Genomic DNA, 16,368 nt, shown 5'->3' with positions numbered 1-16,368 from the left:
AGGAACGTTATTTCACTTGTTGTAATACTATGTGGTTATTGTTCTGAGAAACAATGCACAACTCTGTGAAATGTGCACTAGTACTCTTGTAATTTATCAGAGATGGAAACCCAGTTCTAAGCAAGGAAGGGAAAGCAGAAAGGTGGAAGGAGTATATAGAGAGTCTATACAAGGGCGATGTACTTGAGGACAATATTATGGAAATGGAAGAGGATGTAGATGAAGATGAAATGGGAGATACGATACTGCGTGAAGAGTTTGACAGAGCACTGAAAGACCTGAGTCGAAACAAGGCCCCCGGAGTAGACAACATTCCATTGGAACTACTGACGGCCTTGGGAGAGCCAGTCCTGACAAAACTCTACCATCTGGTGAGCAAGATGTATGAAACAGGCGAAATACCCTCAGACTTCAAGAAGAATATAATAATCCCAATCCCAAAGAAAGCAGGTGTTGACAGATGTGAAAATTACCGAACCATCAGTTTAATAAGTCACAGCTGCAAAATACTAACACGAATTCTTTACAGACGAATGGAAAAACTAATAGAAGCCAACCTCGGGGAAGATCAGTTTGGATTCCGTAGAAACACTGGAACACGTGAGGCAATACTGACCTTACGACTTATCTTAGAAGAAAGATTAAGGAAAGGCAAACCTACGTTTCTAGCATTTGTAGACGTAGAGAAAGCTTTTGACAATGTTGACTGGAATACTCTCTTTCAAATTCTAAAGGTGGCAGGGGTAAAATACAGGGAGCGAAAGGCTATTTACAATTTGTACAGAAACCAGATGGCAGTTATAAGAGTCGAGGGACATGAAAGGGTAGCAGTGGTTGGGAAGGGAGTAAGACAGGGTTGTAGCCTCTCCCCGATGTTATTCAATCTGTATATTGAGCAAGCAGTAAAGGAAACAAAAGAAAAATTCGGAGTAGGTATTAAAATCCATGGAGAAGAAATAAAAAGTTTAAGGTTCGCCGATGACATTGTAATTCTGTCAGAGACAGCAAAGGACTTGGAAGAGCAGTTGAATGGAATGGACAGTGTCTTGAAAGGAGGATATAAGATGAACATCAACAAAAGCAAAACGAGGATAATGGAAGGTAGTCGAATTAAATCGGGTGATGCTGAGGGAATTAGATTAGGAAATGAGACACTTAAAGTAGTAAAGGAGTTTTGCTATTTGGGGAGCAAAATAACTGATGATGGTCGAAGTAGAGAGGATATAAAATGTAGACTGGCAATGGCAAGGAAAGTGTTTCTGAAGAAGAGAAATTTGTTAACATCGAGTATAGATTTAAGTGTCAGGAAGTCATTTCTGAAAGTATTTGTATGGAGTGTAGCCATGTATGGAAGTGAAACATGGATGATAAATAGTTTGGACAAGAAGAGAATAGAAGCTTTCGAAATGTGGTGCTACAGAAGAATGCTGAAGATTAGATGGGTAGATCACATAACTAATGAGGAAGTACTGAATAGGATTGGGGAGAAGAGAAGATTGTGGCACAACTTGACCAGAAGACAGGACTGGTTGGTGGGACATGTTCTGAGGCATCAAGGGATCACCAATTTAGTATTGGAGGGCAGAGTGGAGGGTAAAAATCGTAGAGGGAGACCAAGAGATGAATACACTAAGCAGATTCAGAAGGATGTAGGTTGCAGTAGGTACTGGGAGATGAAGAAGCTTGCACAGGATAGAGTAGCATGGAGAGCTGCATCAAACCAGTCTCAGGAATGAAGACCACAACAACAATATGTCAGTGTGTCTGTACTTCTAGCAGTGTCTTGTAAAAGTATGAAAGCATAATTTATGTAACCAGTTGTAATTGACCAAATAGCTTTGTGAAGTGTGTTAGTGCATATGAGCTCAGAGACTGGGATAAGTGAATTTTATGATGTGTCCCTCTATGTATATTTTCACATACACATTATCTGCTGCATCTAGCAATGACAAGGAAGGAGACTTGGGAGGGGTGGATAGCAAACCACTTTCATTGATGGTAACAGTTGTGGTCTGTGGTGATGGATAGTGACCAAAGATACTTAATATTGTGTAACTAGCCATTGCATACAGGATCAATGTGTGGAATGATTCAAGAATTGTGTTTATCACTGTCCACCTGGATTAAAATGGGTAACAATAAACAACTCATAGTCTGTCTATAACATAAACACAAACTACCTTAAAACTTTTAATATCCACAATAGCATGTACAGTAAAACTTCATTTATTCGTTTTTCAGGGGACTACAGAAAAAAAGTGTAAGTGTGAAAAACGTATATATGAAATATACCACCATACTGTCAAATTAATTGGTAAACACAAATGGAAAATCCATTAAATAAAAAGTTACATTCTAGAAAACGTTACATAGGCTTACTGGGTACCATACTTAACAAAGATACAAGCACTCCATCTTTAGGCCACAAGTGGCCCCGTTGGGACCATCTGACTGCCTTGTCATCCTCAGCTGAGGATACGGATAGGAGGAGCGTGTGGTCAGCACACCCCTCTCGGTCTTTATGATGGTTTTCTTTGACCGAAGCACCGGAGCCGCTACTGTTCGGTCGAATAGCTCCTCAGTTGGCATCACGAGGCTGAGTGCACCCCGAAAAATGGCAACAGCGCATGGCGGCCCAGATGTCACCCATCCAAATGCTGACCACACCTGACAGCCGTTGCCAACAAATATATAAAGAAAAATGTAAACCTCTACACGGAAAAAAAACGTTTTGTAAAAAAAAGTTCATAATTTTTCCATGTTTTCTTCTTTCACTTGGCAACAGCGTACACTGTACCCTCAAAACGGGACAACTCTGTCATTATTTCGTCAGAAACATTTTGGCGCACCACAAATTGTTTAATTATTTCTAACGCATTTACTGCATCATTAAATGTCACAGAGGAATGCTGAGGCTATTTTTTATCCTTTTCATTGTCAGTTTCTCCTCATCCAGGGCCTGTGATGCACATTGAACTACTCGTATCTCAGCGATAGTAATGGGTTCTGTAGTGACGAAGTTTTCATCAACGTTCACGTTATCCTCAAATGATGCCTGCTCTTCAAGTCGATTGCATTCTTCATCATTAGGTGAAATATTGTCAATATGATCATTTCCACCATGATCATAGACTTAATTTCCGAATCCGGCTTTTCGGAAACAGTTCCTAATGGTCTCATCTGAAACTCTGTGCTGTGAAGCTGCAATGTAGTGTATTGCCTATCAGAAGAAACAATTTCATTAATAATTTCTCGAAGTGTTCTTTGGCTCTGGTAGCACAACATGAAATAAATGGCAAGTAAAAATCTTACCTGTAAAATGTTTATTTTCATATTTCTTCCTTTTTTTTTCAATGTTTACACACCTGGTGGCATGCTGCACGAGCATTTTGCTCTAATGGAACTTGAGATTATGTATTACTCCAGGATCAAGTGGCTGGAGCTCACTCGTGCAATTTGCTGGAAAGAATTCCACTGTCACATGTCTCAAATAGGAAGTAAGGGAGGATGTGCTGCACACCTGTCAATGAACAATAAAATCTTTTGGCCTGCTGCACCCATTTTCGCATTGACACTTCGAAGCCAGCTTTCGAAAACGTTTGTCATAATCCACGATTTCTTGTTATTAGTGTATTTTATGGGAAACGTGACAATGTTCTTAAAACAACGGGGCTTGGCAAATATCCCAGTCGTAAGTGGGGGGAGCTTCTCATTCCCATCACTGTTAGCACATAACAGCACTGTCACACATTGTTTATTTTTTTCCTCCGTGGCAGTTCTCGCCTTTCAATGACATTTGCGGTCAGGCATTACATTGTAAACAAGCCCGCCTCATCTGCATTGAAAATGTTTTTAGGACCATATTGGGATGTTAGTTCTTTCAAACGGGTTTCCTTCCAATCTCACACTGTCTCAGGATCAACACTTTTGCTTTTGCCACATGCATTCTGAGAGCTGATGCCATGTCTTACATTAAATTTGTGCAGCCAACCTGATGAAGCACTGAAATTTTCCACACTTGAGTCGAATTGCAAATTCATTGCTTTTCCACAAAGCATTGGGTCGCTAATAGGATTGCCTTCTGCTCAATGTTGCCTGAACCACTGCAACAGTCAGTCTTCCACGTCTTCATATTTCCCGCCCTGAATGCGTGTCCGCTTATTAGTAGAAATTCCGAACACACATGCATTATCTTCAATTTCCTTTGCCTTTGCTACTATAGAATTTAAAGTAAACACAGAAATTCATAATTCCTTGGCGATATCCACTTGCTTACGATCACTGTTTTCCTTCACAACTCTCAAAATTCGTAGCTTTTCAGCCATAGTAATGTTTTTCTTTTTTCTTCCACTCATGTTAGCAGTTCTCAAATAATTGTAAATACAGTAATATGGTACTATAGCTTATACAGTATGAGGTGTGACGTGTTTCAGGATTCCCAAGTGACATGCAACAATTTTTGTCCAGTTGTGCCCCAGTTTGGCAGAAATTGTGTAATTTTGGGAAAACAAATGAGTGCTACACCTACTACCAACCTTCCCTATGGCTATCATCACTGCCGTAATAGTAAGCTTTATATGTTATACTGTACTTTCCGATACTGTACAGTCTCTGTATAACATCTGGTTTTCGTGGCGACTCATGCAGTAAACATAAGACGAACGCTTCCTTTGATCAAATCTAAGGCGAGGCGCTAGATCAAAGAAAATCTGACCAATGCCTAACTTTGACAAAGTCCCTTGTTACATAAGGGGATAGATCTGATGCTAACAACTACCGCCCAATCTCACTTCTGACAGCTTTATCTAAAATTCTTGAAAAAGTAATGTATTCAAGAGTAGCCTCACGTATTTGTAAAAATGAAGTACTAACAAAATGTCAATTTGGTTTCTAAAAAGGCTTTTCAACAGAAAATGCTATATTTGCTTTCACTTATCAAATATTAAATGCATTGAATAACCGAACATCACCCATTGGGAGATATTTTGTGATCTCTGAAAGGCTTTTGATTGTATAAATCATGAAATTCTTCTAGATAAGCTGAAGTATTGTCGTATGAGTGGGACAGTGCACAAATGGTTTAATTCAGCTGAGGAAATTGCAAATAATGTCTTTCAGAAAATTATTAAGTGGTTCTTGGAAATGGACTCTCACTAAATTTTGAGAAAACACAGTGAACGGAAGTCTGTTGTTACGGCATAATACTCAAAATTTCTGGATGTGTGCATTGATAAGAAATTGAATTGGAAGAAACACATTGATGATCTGCTGAAACGGTCAGGTTCAGCTACTTATGCCATTATGGTTATTGCAAATTTTGGTGATAAACATATCAGTAAATTAGCCTACTATGCCTATTTTCATTCACTGCTTTCATATGGCATAATATTTTGGGGCAATTCGTCATTAAGAGAGAAAGTATTCATCACACAAAAGTGTGTAATCAGAATAATAGCTGGAGCCCACCCAATATTACCTTGCAGACATTTATTTAAGGAACTCGGGATATTCACAGTACCTTCGCAATACATATATTGACTTTTGAAATTTGTCATTAACAACCCATTCCAATTCAAAAATAACAGTGAAGTGCATAGCTACAACACTAGAAGAAAGAATGATATTCACTATTCTGGATTAAATCTCACTTTGGCACAGAAAGGGGTGACTTATGCTACCACAAAAATCTTTGGTCATTTGCCAAATAGTATTAAAAGTCTGACTGAGAGCCAACCAACATTTAAAAGCAAATTAAAAGAATTTCTGAATGATAACTCCTACTCAATAGATGAATTCTTACATATGAAGTAGCAACTGTAAAATAATAATAATATTTATTTTGTGTAAAGAAATTGTGTATAGAAAACTTATGTTAAAGTGACACGTTCCACATCATTACGAAATGTTGTATTCCCTAGACTACATTGCATTTAAAAGGAATGTCTTTTTGAATTTTGTAATAATTTTCTCCAGATACTCGTCAGACTAATTGTCTTCTTTCATATCCTTGGGTGTCCTGATCTTCGGCAGGGCTACTGGCACACAATCACCACTTTTGTGAAAGAGCCTTACCAGGAGAACATAATCTTTCAGGACAGTCATGTTGGGCATCTCGGATACGAAGTGAGGAACAGCTGTATGCTACGCATCTGTTGGTATGCTATTCTGATGCTTAGGCCGCTGTCTGTTGGTCAAATTTTCGTTTTTTTCCCCCCATAACATTTCCACCTGGAGTCAATAATAATAATAATAATAATAATAATAATAATAATACGTTGTTAAAATTTGATATAATTATTTGCAGTGGTTCTCTTTCTACGGTGTTTTGGTGTTTTCAAACTGGAACTTTAATTGTGGATACCTTGTATTTAAGTTGTTAACCTAAGTTACATATGATCACTTTCACATCATTCCATAGCATTGGCAGGTCGATAGACACACAAACATACACACAAAATTCAAGCTTTCGCAACAAACTGTTGCCTCATCAGGAAAGAGGGAAGGAGAGGGAAAGACGAAAGGATGTGGGTTTTAAGGGAGAGGGTAAGGAGTCATTCCAATCCCGGGAGCGGAAAGACTTACCTTAGGGGGAAAAAAGGACGGGTATACACTTGCGCACACACACATATCCATCCACACATATACAGACACAAGCAGACACACACACACACACACACACACACACATATACATATATATATATATATATATATATATATATATATATATATATATATATATATATATATATATATATGCAAAATATTTGAAAGAGAATGCAGAATACAATACCCATCTGTCCTGAAAGTTGTTGGAGACAAACAAAGACTTGAGGTTATCTCGGAGGATCTGGTTTACCCGGTATAGCAGTGGTTCCCAACCTGGGGCTAATTACCCATTGCGGAGGGGTGCAATGAGTTTCTCTGAGGGGTAAAAAAAGAAAATAGTTTGTGTAGACTCATATGTATTCTGTAAAAATTAATCTCTACTGCTACCATTCCAGCATGTGTGCTAAGCTAACAGCAGCAGGCTCATGGACTATATACACTGAGGTTCCTTGTTACGTGATATTGCTGATAGTACTGATTGGGATGCCACTACTGTCATAAGGGTATGGAATTGATGAGTCGAGGAGGCTGTGCTCAAAGCCTTGCAGGATCTCGGTGACCTTGCATGCTGAACAAGGGAGAGAACAGATATATTATTCACTCACATCACATGACGTATCTCGATTCAGGAAGTGGGTGTGTTTGCAGTGAGACATCAGGAACACCACAGTCTGTCATAACAGAGACATTTATTGTGGCTTCCCTTAATGCACAACAGAAAGGCACACCAACAGTGTTTTGCCCAACAACAGTACTAGACACAGTAATGGCACCACGTCATCCATTCAGATGAATCCTGATTTGGCATTCTGTATCACAATGGGTGTAGCCTTGTGGGGCGCCTCCAAGGAGAAAAGATGTTGCCAGTTAGCATCAGGCATTGTCACAAGGGCTCAGCATCGGGTTTGATGATGTGGAATGGCATTATGTGTACACCGTGATCAACTCTGATTTGTATAAACAATAATTTTGACAGCGGCTGTTTCATTCCTGACATGTTAAGGCCGATGACTGTGCCATAATTTTGAGATCGCTGTGACACTACTTTTCATGAAGATAACATGAGACTGCAGGCTGCCAGTGGTGTCCTGGCCTTTTCCTATACAGAGGGTGTTTGACTGTTGCCCTAGCCAGCACATTCTTCTTATCTATCAGCCATTGAAAACATCTGATTGTGGGTTGCTGAGTGACAAGCACACCATCTCTCGCCAGCCACTATGAGTGATGAACTGTGGCATAAAATTTAATTGCTTCCTATCTTTCCTTGTGGGGCAATTTTAATGGCTGCTGACGCATTTATTAATAATCTGGCCCTCTTTCATAATGTCTTAGTTTCTGGTGTGTCTTATCTCTTGTAATATAGCAAAGAATTTCATCGGTTCACATACCAACCATTCATCCATCTATATATCCTATCCAATTCCACATCATTTTTATTACAGACATAACTATGTTTTCTACTCCAGTTTGTTCCCTGATCAGTCTGTCTGTTTATGTCTTTTCTACTTATTCCTGAAACGCAGCTCCACTCTGAATTCTAGACAACTCTTACGTCTACATCTACATGATTACTCTGCAATTCATGATCAAGCTCCTGGCAGGGGGTTCATTGAACTACCGACAAACTATTTCTTTGCCGTTGTACTCTCGAACAGTGTGCCGGGAAAACAAAGGCATCAATTTTAAACAATTCTCCATTACAGTCTACATCTCACTGATGTTAGTAAAAATTGTAAGTACACATAGAGTGTAAATTTTCAGTTTCAGACACATTGGATACATGATTCTGATTCATTTGCCATCAGTAGTAAATTATATTAGCAATTGCTGCCCTGATTTTTATAAACAGACCAGTGAATGTTCAGGGCCCAAGCAAATTTTGGATGAAGGAAGGAATATTTTCAGATCGTAAAATTCCAACAAAAGTGCAATGTCTTGGACTCCGTGAAGACAGTGCACTAAAAACAGAGTTTGACAAAACAGAAATGTAACTGTTTTAGTGAATGGTCAGTGGCTAGTATCAATTACTGTTGGCAGATGTGATAAGAGTACCTCTTCAATTCACCACTACTCAAAGTTGTGAAAGTAGACAATCAACTATGGCAGCAATAGAAAGAAAATCAAAGAATCTAATGGAATTTGAGTGTGATCTACTGTGTGCATTATTGGAAATGCCGTCTAAAATAAAAAGGATTTCTAGAAAAGAGCACTGACTGTCTCATTGATCCAGAAAAACTACAAAAACGTGTGTTTTATTTGTTTCAATATTAACTTGTGAGTATTGTTTATCATTTGTCATTAGAAAAGTACCTATGTTAATTTATTTCAGGCTAGTGTTTCAGTAAGGAGTCCAGCTGTATTGGGGGGTGTTAACTGAGGGGTAAGTTGGGAACCACTGCCCTATAGGAACCTTTGCTAGATGATACTGATGCAACTGCTTTATCTACATCTACCTCTACATCTATACTCTGCAAATCATTGTGAAATGCATGACAGAATGTACATCCCATTGTACTAGTTACTAGGGCTTTCTCACTTTCCATTCCTGTGTGAATTGAAGGAAAAATGATTACTTATACACCTCTGCATGCTGTAATTAGTCTAACGCTGTATTCACAATCACTACAGGAATGATACATAGGAGGTTGTCATATATTCATGGATTCATTACTTTAAATTGTTCATAGAAATTTTCTAAGTTGTTTTTTACAGGATTTTTGTTTCGTCTCTTCAGGTGTCTGCCATTTCAGTTCTTTCATCAACTTCATGAAACTTTCCTGTGGATCGAGCAAACCTGTGTCCATTTGTGCTACCCTTCTTTGTATCCTTTCAGTATCCGCTGTTAGTTCTATTTGGCATGGGTCCCACACACTTTAGCAGTATGCTAGTAGGGTCAGATGAGTGTTCTGTATGCAGTCTGCTTTGTAGACTGATTGCATTTCCCTAATATTCTGTCAATGAACTGTAGTCTGACACCTACTTTATCTGTGACTAAGACTATTTCATTCTTCCATTTCATATCCCTGCAGATTGTTACACCCAGTAATTTGTATGAATTGACTGATTCCATTTTTGACCCATTGATATTATAATCATTTGTTTATTTTGTGAAGCACAGTTACATATTTCTGAACAGTTAAAGCCGGTCGCCAATATTTGAACCACTCTGAAATCTTGTTAAAATCTGACTGAATGCTTGCACAGCTTCTTTCAGACAGTAGATAACTGCATCGTCTACAAAAAGTCTGAGATTGCTGTTAATATTGTCTGCTAGGCCATTGATATGCAACATGACTAACAAGGGTCCCAGCACACTGCCATGGGGCTTACTCTGAACTTACTTGTACGTATACATCTGTCAGTGACTGTCCATCCAAGATAAACTGTGCACAGTTTTTTGGTCGAGGGACCTACAGTAAGTTATGGTTAAAATAGGGCTAATGCAGCTACCGACTCAATATACAATCTGATAAGGGATTCCATTGATGCCTGGAACTTCGTTCAATTTTAACGATTTCGGCTATTTCTCAATGCTACTGGCACTGATACCTATTTCACTCATCTCTCCAGTGATACAGAAATTAAATTGGTGGAATAATCCTGGGCTGACTTCAATTTCAGTTCCTGTCTCATGCATAAGTGACTGGACACTATTTTGTGCCACTAGCAGTCTTTACATATGACAAAGAATTTCTTTGGATTTTGTGAAAGGTCTTTGACAGTATTCTGCTACGCTTCTCATTCACGGCTTCATTGATTGCACTCATGACAGCCAAGTGCGTTTCCTTTAACTTCTATCTGTAGCCCTCTGTTTTGTTTTACTCTTATTTTGCAGTAGTCTCTGTTTTTTTAGGAGTTTTTACAGGAGTTTTTACGGTGACTGTATACCATGGAGGCTCCGTCATAAACTGTCCTATTCAGAACATATCCATTTTGCATGGCCAAATACTCTTCTTATTCTGTCCTAAGTTAAAAGTTTCAAATTTCTCATTGAGATATGACACTACTGCTTCTTTATCTAGTATGAGGTGAGTTCAAAATGTGACTTTATATTTTTAGGAAATGTATTTATCTATTCGTGGAATGTCAGATCCCTTAATCGGGCAGGTAGGTTAGAAAATTTAAAAAGGGAAATGGATAGGTTAAAGTTAGATATAGTGGGAATTAGTGAAGTTCGGTGGCAGGAGGAACAAGACTTCTGGTCAGGTGACTACAGGGTTATAAACACAAAATCAAATAGGGGTAATGCAGGAGTAGGTTTAATAATGAATAGGAAAATAGGAATGCGGGGAAGCTACTACAAACAGCATAGTGAACACATTATTGTGGCCAAGATAGATACGAAACCCACACCTACTACAGTAGTACAAGTTTATATGCCAACTAGCTCAGCAGATGACGAAGAAATTGAAGAAATGTATGCTGAAATAAGAGAAATTATTCAGATAGTGAAGGGAGACGAAAATTTAATAGTCATGGGTGACTGGAATTCGAGAGTGGGAAAAGGGAGAGAAGGAAACATAGTGGGTGAATATGGAATGGGGGAGAGAAATGAAAGAGGAAGCCGCCTGGTAGAATTTTGCACAGAGCATAACTTAATCATAGCTAACAATTGGTTCAAGAATAATAAAAGAAGGTTGTATACGTGGAAGAATCCTGGAGATACTAGAAGGTATCAAATAGATTATATAATGGTAAGACAGAGATTTAGGAACCAGGTTTTAAATTGTAAGACATTTTCAGGGGCAGATGTGGACTCTGACCACAATCTATTGGTTATGACCTGTAGATTAAAACTGAAGAAACTGCAAAAAGGTGGGAATTTAATGAGATGGGACCTGGATAAACTGAAAGAACCAGAAGTTGTACAGAGTTTCAGGGAGAGCATAAGGGAACAATTGACAGGAATGGGGGTAAGAAATACAGTAGAAGAAGAATGGGTAGCTTTGAGGGATGAAGTAGTGAAGGCAGCAGAGGATCAAGTAGGTAAAAAGACGAGGGCTAGTAGAAATCCTTGGGTAACAGAAGAAATATTGAATTTAATTGATGAAAGGAGAAAATATAAAAATGCAGTAAATGAAGCAGGCAAAAAGGAATACAAACGTCTCAAAAATGAGATCGACAGGAAGTGCAAAATGGCTAAGCAGGGATGGCTAGAGGACAAATGTAAGGATGTAGAGGCTTATCTCACTAGGGTTAAGATAGATACTGCCTACAGGAAAATTAAAGAGACCTTTGGAGATAAGAGAACGACTTGTATGAATATCAAGAGCTCAGATGGAAACCCAGTTCTAAGCAAGGAAGGGAAAGCAAAAAGGTGGAAGGAGTATATAGAGGGTCTATACAAGGGCGATGTACTTGAGGACAATATTATGGAAATGGAAGAGGATGTAGATGAAGATGAAATGGGAGATAAGATACTGCGTGAAGAGTTTGACAGAGCACTGAAAGACCTGAGTCGAAACAAGGCCTCCGGAGTAGACAACATTCCATTGGAACTACTGATGGCCTTGGGAGAGCCAGTCCTGACAAAACTCTACTATCTGGTGAGCAAGATGTATGAAACAGGCGAAATACCCTCAGACTTCAAGAAGAATATAATAATTCCAATCCCAAAGAAAGCAGGTGTTGACAGATGTGAAAATTACCGAACCATCAGTTTAATAAGTCACAGCTGCAAAATACTAACACGAATTCTTTACAGACGAATGGAAAAACTAATAGAAGCCAACCTCGGGGAAGATCAGTTTGGATTCCGTAGAAACACTGGAACACGTGAGGCAATACTGACCTTACGACTTATCTTAGAAGAAAGATTAAGGAAAGGCAAACCTACGTTTCTAGCATTTGTAGACGTAGAGAAAGCTTTTGACAATGTTGACTGGAATACTCTCTTTCAAATTCTAAAGGTGGCAGGGGTAAAATACAGGGAGCGAAAGGCTATTTACAATTTGTACAGAAACCAGATGGCAGTTATAAGAGTCGAGGGACATGAAAGGGAAGCAGTGGTTGGGAAGGGAGTAAGACAGGGTTGTAGCCTCTCCCCGATGTTATTCAATCTGTATATTGAGCAAGCAGTAAAGGAAACAAAAGAAAAATTCGGAATAGGTATGAAAATCCATGGAGAAGAAATAAAAAGTTTAAGGTTCGCCGATGACATTGTAATTCTGTCAGAGACAGCAAAGGACTTGGAAGAGCAGTTGAATGGAATGGACAGTGTCTTGAAAGGAGGATATAAGATGAACATCAACAAAAGCAAAACGAGGATAATGGAAGGTAGTCGAATTAAATCGGGTGATGCTGAGGGAATTAGATTAGGAAATGAGATACTTAAAGTAGTAAAGGAGTTTTGCTATTTGGGGAGCAAAATAACTGATGATGGTCGAAGTAGAGAGGATATAAAATGTAGACTGGCAATGGCAAGGAAAGCGTTTCTGAAGAAGAGAAATTTGTTAACATCGAGTATAGATTTAAGTGTCAGGAAGTCATTTCTGAAAGTATTTGTATGGAGTGTAGCCATGTATGGAAGTGAAACATGGACGATAAATAGTTTGGACAAGAAGAGAATAGAAGCTTTCGAAATGTGGTGCTACAGAAGAATGCTGAAGATTAGATGGGTAGATCACATAACTAATGAGGAAGTACTGAATAGGATTGGGGAGAAGAGAAGTTTGTGGCACAACTTGACCAGAAGACGGGATCGGTTGGTAGGACATGTTCTGAGGCCTCAAGGGATCACAAATTTAGCATTGGAGGGCAGCGTGGAGGGTAAAAATCGTAGAGGGAGACCAAGAGATGAATACACTAAGCAGATTCAGAAGGATGTAGGTTGCAGTAGGTACTGGGAGATGAAGAAGCTTGCACAGGATAGAGTAGCATGGAGAGCTGCGTCAAACCAGTCTCAGGACTGAAGACCACAACAACAACATTCATCAATATTTATGTTGCGTCCTTCAAAGTAATCCCCCTTCAGATTCAATACACTTGTGCCAATCCTTGAAGAACTTCTCATAAGCACTTTTTGGCACAGCCTTGAGTATTTCCAGTGATGCAGTTTTTATTTCCTCAGTTAAAAATTTTCATCCTTTCATAGGTCTCTTCAGTTTTTAAAACAGGAAAAAGTTACACGAGGCCAAATCTGGTGAATATGGTGACCGAGGCATGATGGTCATGTTGTTCTTGGCCAAAAAATCTCTCAGAAGCAACAATGAATGAGCAAGTGCATTGTTGAATTGTTTTTCCACAATTCCGGGCATTTTTGTGTATTGCTTCTCGCAAACCGTGCATAATGTCAAGGTAATACTCCTTATTGATCGTAAGGCCTTGAGGCAAAAATTTATGATGCACTACGCCATGGTGATTGAGCAAAACTTTGACATTTGATCGAACTTGGCATGCCTTTTTTAGGTCTTGGCTCTCTGGGATACTTCCATCGGGAAGATGGGGCTTTGGTTTTGACGTCAACTGTAAATCCATGTTTTGTCACCAGTTATGACTTTTCTGAGAAAATCAGAATCATCGTTGACATCATTCAAGAGCTCCTGAGCAATGCTCATGTAACGGTTCTGCTGATCAAAATTGAGATGTTTTGGAACAAACTTCGCTGACACACGTCTCATGCCCAGAACATCAGAAAAAATTGCATGACACGAGCCTACCGATATGCCAACACCCTGAGCATCATCTTTTATGATAATTCAACGATTTTCCAAAACAATTTTCTTCACAGCTTTTGATGTTATCACCTTTTGTTCATGTACTTAGGCGTCCAGAGCGAGGTTCGTCATTGGCATCTTCTCGGCCATCTTGGAAGAGCTTGTACCACTTGTAAACTTTTTTTTTGTACTTAGATCAGACTCACCATATGCCACTGTCAATATTTCAAGTGTCTTAGAGCATTGGATTATTGGATTCTATTTTTCACCCAAAATTGGAAGCAAATATTTTTTTTTTTTTTTTATCGAAAATTGCCAAGCACACTTAAACGCGTCTAACCTTTCTAGCTGTCAAAAACAAATGCAGTATGCTGTACACTTGAAACTAGGAACAAATGTGCATGAAATATGTAAAAAAAAAAAAAAAATCGGTAGTTGAATGTACATTGCTTGTGCAATTTGAAAAGTCATCTTACTTTTTGAACAGGCCTCATATATAGTTGACCTTTGTACGTTGGTGTTCACTGTTACTGCAAAACTGCCTCATTATCACTGATAACAGTTTCTGTATGGACATCCTCAAGGGGATCAGATGTATTTGTTGCTGTTAGATCTTTTTCCATCATGAGTAGGACTACAAGCTATCTGTTCTAGGTTGTTTTCAGAGAAGGCATTTAGTAATGAGTCATTGGATATCTTGTTACATCCACCACTAACAAAACTGTAAGTATCCAAATTGATTGTTAGATGATTATAGCCTTCTCTTATAATTGCTGTATGATTAGGGAACTTAATGTACAAGTGACTTGAGGTGTAACATGACTGACTGGGTCTCACAAAGGAGGAATGTGTTGAAACTTCCTGGAAGATTAAAACTGTGTGCCGGACCGAGACTCGAACTCGGGACCTTTGCCTTTCACGGGCAAGTGCTCTACCAACTGAGCTACCCAAGCATGACTCACGCCCTGTTCTCACATCTTTACTTCTGCCAGTACCTCGTCTCCTACCTTCCAAACTTTACAGAAGCTCTCCTGCTCCGCTGCAGAATGAAAATCTCATTTTGGAAACATCTCCCAGGCTGTGGCTAAGCCATGTCTCCGTAATATCCTTTCTTTCAGGAGTGTTAGTTCTTCAAGGTTCGCAGGAGAGCTTCTGTAAAGTTTGGAAGGTAGGAGACGAGGTACTGGCAGAAGTAAAGCTGTGAGGATGGGGCGTGAGTCGTGCTCCGGTAGCTCAGTTGGTAGAGCACTTGCCCGCGAAAGGCAAAGGTCCCGAGTTCGAGTCTCGGTCCGGCACACAGTTTTAATCTGCCAGGAAGTTTCATATCAGTGCACACTCAGTTGCAGAGTGAAAATCTCATTCTGGAGGAATGTGTTGGTCCCCTCTCTGCTGTCATAATCTCTTAGACACATACTCCTGGTTTGGGTCCATGTAGGCAATTCATTCTGGGTGTTGCAGTTCAAAGCAGTTAAATAGGCTGAAACATGGGAGGCACAAGAGCATTGAACCTAAGTTGAGAATTTTCTCACTGATAATCGTGTTTCCTGCCTACTTTGCTCCTTTGTCATCTTTCTGAGAGAGAACCTAAGGTGATCTTATCTCTTCTTTCTTCCAGTTTGGTTGCTCTCTGGATCTTCAGCTTTTGGTTTTAGCCAGGATAAATGGAAGTTCTAACTAAATTTGAATGAATTATAGCTAAAGATATAGAAAAAGTAACATTGTCTCTTAAAATGAAAATTCACCTGGGTAGAATGAAATACCCACTAGAGTAATTAAAGCAGTCTCTAATATAATATCCAGGACTCCTATCTGAAATAATTAACTAACCATTTAGAGAAGGGTACTATCCAGAAGCTATGAAGTATGCAGTAGTAAAGCCTTTATTCAAGAAAGGTTCAAAGGAAGATGTAGGAAACTACAGACCAGTAAGCTTTCTCCTAATAGTCTCAAAGGTATTTGCAAAAAGTTATTGCAGTCCATATCCAGAAATTTCATAGGAAAATATAATCCCGTTACATCTGTTTGGCTTCCAGAAAGGCAAAAGTACAATATGTGCCATCAATAAACTGTTTGGGAAAATTTGCTTATCTTTGGATAAATCCCAA

At 39.0% G+C, this 16,368-nt stretch overlaps 1 protein-coding gene and 1 non-coding gene across 2 annotated transcripts in view; one reads left to right on the top strand and one right to left on the bottom strand.

Annotated features, from left to right (window-relative positions):
- Nucleotides 1–16,368, top strand: part of LOC126248976 (SRSF protein kinase 3) — a 425,825-nt gene that overhangs the window by 49,591 nt on the left and 359,866 nt on the right. The window lies entirely within an intron of this gene.
- Nucleotides 15,143–15,217, bottom strand: Trnas-uga (transfer RNA serine (anticodon UGA)). Its single transcript has one exon. It is a non-coding gene; the product is annotated as a tRNA-Ser (tRNA).

Source organism: Schistocerca nitens, chromosome 3 (assembly GCF_023898315.1).
Source record: "Schistocerca nitens isolate TAMUIC-IGC-003100 chromosome 3, iqSchNite1.1, whole genome shotgun sequence".
Taxonomy (NCBI): domain Eukaryota; kingdom Metazoa; phylum Arthropoda; class Insecta; order Orthoptera; family Acrididae; genus Schistocerca; species Schistocerca nitens.
Note: the sequence above shows the minus strand (reverse complement) of the source record. Positions and strands in the feature narration are given on the sequence as shown.